A 5,341-nucleotide genomic window follows, 5' to 3' on the forward strand; every position below is an offset into this window, starting at 1 on the left:
GTCATAATATCCACAACTTACATTTGCATGGCTCAGAATAGAATAGATAGGATAAAGAAGAAAATAAAATAAGGAATGTTGTAACACATAACAAAAGAATTTGAAATTTTAGCAATAATACTGGTACAAAAGAAAAGTATATAAATGTGCTACTGGTACAAGAGAAAAATATATAAATCATAGCAAATAAAGAATCCCTAAAAAGGGCCTCACATATATGTAACCTATAAATATGATGTGTACCAAGATTTTTTTTTAATGGTTTTGCAATAACTGGTACCCATATGGGAAAGAGGGAACTGGACTCTCAACAACATAAAAACTTCATTCCAGAGGGACTAACATGGCAATGTGAAGCAATACAAACTTATAAAAACCTTTACCCAAAGATTAGAAGAGTGCCCATATGATTACTAGAGCAGGGAAGGGCCTACAACACAGGCAAGAAATTCAAATTACAAAGGAAAGGATGGACAAGTTTAAAAACATCATAATTATGAACTTCCAGTCAGGTAATCATACAGAAGGAAGCAAGTCCTGAAAAAATAAATATTACTCAGTAAAGTAAAAAACTACTGAAAGCACAGGGAAGAAACATAAAACTCCAATACAAAATACAAAACTAGAACAAATAATCTTTAAAGATGAGACATGAAGGACTGACAAGTAAAAACATACTCAACTTGATAAATGATCAAAGAATATTAAAAAACACAAGCACTTAATATGCTAAAGTTGACAGAAACAAAAACAAAACTTACATCAGTATATGAAAGATTGAATAAATAGTCCACTGGGACTCCCGTACTCTGACATTATTGCTAAAAACCACTCTAGAAAAAGAGTTTAGCATTCTTCCATTGACTGCCGTAGCTTTAGCTTTACAATTCATTTAATAGTAATAATGATAGTAATGTGGTCAAGAAAATCCATTCTCCTAACTAGAATGACAGTGCCCATCCATAGTATGATGGATCAAAGTATTGTAATATATTTGTAGGCTGAAATATAATACAAGTAAAAGTTATCAAACTAGAGTCAAATGTAATAACGGGCTTAAATGTCAAGAGTACATTGTTAAGAAAAAATAGTATTACAGAGAAGAAAAGCAAGAGCTTTATTCTGTTCCTCTCGTGTAAATTTCAAAAAATGTAAAAAGACAATACTTTTTTGTGTACAAAAAAGAAGAGAAATATATAAAATTACAGAATAAAAGCAAAGAGTCTTCACAGCTATTGCTTTCAATATGTCAAAACTGAAACTTGTGGCAGGTACACAATTTTGCTGCTTTTGTTATGCTAATCATACATTAGAAAAAAAACATTTCTAGACACAGAGGCAAGTTGTGAAGTCAGGAAGGAATTATGTTTTTAATGAGCAGTTCAAGTCAGAGAAAGTAAGGTACATTTCCTATCCTGGATTATTGACCAGGTATCCATGCTATCTAGTATGATATATGTGTGGGGTTTTCTTCTCAACCCTCCCTAGCAGATGCCCAAAGCACAACCGCACTAATCTTCCTAAGAAGTTTACATGCAAACTGTAGCAAATATGCTTTTAAACAAGGTTAGTGTTCTATTTGAGCAGTAATGGGAATGAGAAAGCAAAATGCATTACTTGAGACAGCCACTTAGATCTGGCATTCATCTAGAGATGAATGGGGATGAGTAAATGCTTACAACTTAAATGGATTGTTTGTGATTGCTAGTTAGAAAGGTATGCATTACATCTTTAAATGAATAGTGTTTTTCATGTGAGGGTCTTGTTATTTCAAAGAGAATTGCAACTGATGCAGACTTTGAAGGTGCTCTTTCATGTTCTCCCTACCTTCTGTGTTATGAGTGGCATTGCTCCTAAAGGACACTCTATCCTAAAGATGCAGTCACCCTCAACCATCCTTTCTATGGACAATATCTGTACCACAGAGCCAGTTTTTTATTTCTTCTTTATCATTTTAAAATCTTCAGAGGTCCCCACCTCAATGACCTCACCTATCTGACTCTCTTCTAATGAATATGTCACAGTAGTATAGTTCACTCACAGATTCCTGGCACAATAGTCAAACACTTTATTTGAATATATAGATTTTCATTTTATAAATTATTATGAATATTTTAATTCATTAAAAATGCTTTAATGTATATTTCCATGCCAGCTCTGAAATGCTATCTGCAGTACATAATGACTTGGTCAATGCCTTGAATGTCTCTCTATATAACATTAAAACCAAAACTTAGCAAAATAAATTCAAATATCATTGCTGACTTTTACCCAACATGAGAACTCACCCCTTCATTTTCTACTTGATGACTAGGGCCATCTTGAAGGTAAAAAACAACTATATTTATTGATCATAGTTAGAAATTCCAAGAATTGGATAAATTTCACAGAATGAAAGAATGGTTGGATGACTGACTACAGAATCTTTGCTAGATTCCTTAGGCTTTTAATGCCAAGCTTTCACTTCTTCTTTGGGTAATAGTCTACATTCTTGGGAAACCATCATTTCCAAACCATGCAGATAGTTTTCCACTTGAGTGATCTTAAAGTGACTATCTAGGCCATTGTAAGACACAGAAATTAGCCTCTGATGCAAACGAAAATAGCGGGCTTTAACATTAGTTAAATAACTAGCAAGCTTACTTGGGAAATACTAGGTTATGTAGGACTAAGCAAACAGAATATGGAACTCGGTTTCTCATCTCATTACTGATCTCTGCCTTTGTAAACCTGCATACTCCTTCCTTTTTTTTGTGGAAAAGAGGCCAATAGCAAGTTATGCTTGCTAAAGCTAAAACTGTCTTAAGTAAAATACCTACAAATCTCAGTTGCTATAAAACTTGTTTAGCTCTGAGAAAAGTCTCTTTGGGGGGTGGGACTGAAAACATTGCCATACAATGGTCACATAGACAGAATTATGACAATGTCTATTGCTATATAAGCCATGAAATATTTCTGAAGGGGCTAGGTCTCTTTAAGCTATAGCTGGAAAATAGAGCTGTGAGCTAAGTAAGGAGATATTTTTCTTTTTATATCTGAGTGCTGAAAATTTCTCTGTGGGGAAGAATGAACTCCCTTAGCAGAGTTTGCTGTTTCAGTCATCTGACCATTTTAACTCATTTTAAAATAAATATGACCCAACCCAGGCCAGTGTGACTCGAACTCCAGCGGAACTGCTAGGAGGAAATCCTCTATACTGTGAATTCTGTGTCTATGCACACCGTCTGCCTGGAACTAAAGACAATATTAGAAGTCCTCTTTACCTACAAATCCTGTTTCTATAGATACCATCTGCCTGGAGCTATACAGACAATATGTGATGAAGAAATGTCAAGGTGGAAAGAGGAAGTCATGGCCAATGCCATGTTATGCCACTTGCTGTGTCCCAGGTTTAGCATTAAACATTGGTGATCTAGAGAGCAATATCTTCTTTCGGAGAGATTGTTTAAATTGTGGCTTTGACCCTTGAGATGAAAACCTGACAATTGGGACTTTTCAATCTGTTCACCAGTGATTTCATTTCTAAGAAATAAAAACATCATTAAAGGTCTTTGCAAGTTAAATTACATTGATTTTTTTTTCACAAGCCCCTGAGCAAAGACTCTAAAATCTCATGGACAAGTGGCAATATGCTGGCATAGGCAGGACTCAATTCTCTCAACAGTGGTCCAAGCAAAGAAAATGAGAGGCATGTGTTTGGGCCTGAGAACAAGGAGATTTTTATGTTAAGAGAAGTATCTGGAATTGGGGAAATGGTGCATGGAAGAAAGAAAAACTATGGTGAGGTGACCATGGAACAAATCTTTTTTTTTTTTCAACTTCTTCACTCTTAATTATATATTCCGTACAAAAAAAGAAAAAAAGAAAAGCATGAGCGAGTTATTTGTGGGACTTGTTGGTTTTGAAGGAAACCTGTAAAATTTTGTCCCCCAGGCGGTAGCCGTTCAGACTTGCTATGGCCACTGCAGCTTCTTCATAGTTTGTCATGGTCACAAAACCAAACCCTTTGCACTTGTTGGTGTTGAAATCACGAATCACTTTCACATTGGTGACTGTACCAAAGGGTCCAAACATCTGCCAGAGGGTCCCCTCATCAGCGTCTTGCCCAAGGTTGTAGATGAAGATGCACCAGCCCGAGGAAGTATTGCCGGGGACATTGACACCAAAAATCCCACTCATGTGATCTACACCCATAGGGGAGAACCTGAATCTTTGCTCCTGGTGGTGCACAGGGCCTCCAAACCGCCTAGCAGGCGAGTGATACAGCTGCGAGAGGAGAGCCATGTTTTTGTTCTGGTTGGGATTGACTGCAAACTTCACTGTGATGGGCTCGGAGGAACCTAGGGGTTTAAGACCATTGAAACTGGTAATTGCCTCTTCTGCTTCCGACCGTTTGTCAAACCGGATAAACGCAATCCCTCTGGATAAACCTGTGGTCTGATCCTCAAGGACCCTGGAGTTGATGATTCGCCCAAACCGAGAGAACATGTTCTCCACATCCTTCTGAGTCATGGTCCTCGGGAGCCCGTTGATGTACAAGTTGGCATCTTTGATGACTTCTGAGCCTGGGCGGGCATAGGACACCTGAATAGTTTTGGACTGCAGTCTCAAGCCATTCAGCGTGCTGATTGCTCTCTCTGCATCCTTTGCAGTCACAGTTCACAATGCTGTAACCCAAGCTGTGTCCTGCTACTTTATCCCGAATAAGTTTTGCAGATTCAACTTCGCCAATGCTGCTGAATAGACTCCGTAATTCCTCCTGGGTCATGTTCTGAGGGAGGTAGTTGACAATTAAATTCGTTCTCCCAATATCATCCCTGCAGTCTTCGGCCATGTGGTCTTCATAACCATTAGACATTGTGTTATTTAAAAATCTGAACAAGGGCAGGAAGGCCCGGGGCTCTGTTACGGGGCGCGGCGATAACGGCTCCGCACAGCCTCGGTAGCGGTGGTGGTGGCAACAATGCGGCTACGGCGACGGCAGCGGCTCCCTGGAACAAATCTTATGAGAGAAGAGGAGGACGTCAGATGCCATTTAAAGGAAGGCTTGGTGTATGGTTGATTCCATTTAAAGGAGGATTTAGATGTGGTTGATAGAATACAGTCTTTTTCAGCCCCTTCTCCACAGGCACTTCTCCCTACTGCTGCTCTTGAGCTCCTAAATCAAACCTCTTTCACTAGGGATTGCCCCGGTAGATATATGGGTTCTCTTCTTGGTGGATGCTCGTCCCTGCACCAGTAATCTCTTCTTGCTTCTATTCAGGCTTCAAGACAAGCTTCAACTTCATTTTGTATACTAAATCTACCTCCATATGAATATGTGAGCATTGACTCATGTTTT

The 5,341-nt window shown here is 38.4% G+C and overlaps 1 pseudogene; it reads right to left on the reverse strand.

Annotated features, from left to right (window-relative positions):
• Positions 1-3,879: 3,879 nt before the first annotated feature.
• LOC130878018 (ELAV-like protein 1) lies at positions 3,880-4,858 on the reverse strand (annotated as a pseudogene).
• Positions 4,859-5,341: the final 483 nt, after the last annotated feature.

The sequence above is a fragment of the Chionomys nivalis genome, chromosome 1 (genome assembly GCF_950005125.1).
Source record: "Chionomys nivalis chromosome 1, mChiNiv1.1, whole genome shotgun sequence".
Taxonomy (NCBI): domain Eukaryota; kingdom Metazoa; phylum Chordata; class Mammalia; order Rodentia; family Cricetidae; genus Chionomys; species Chionomys nivalis.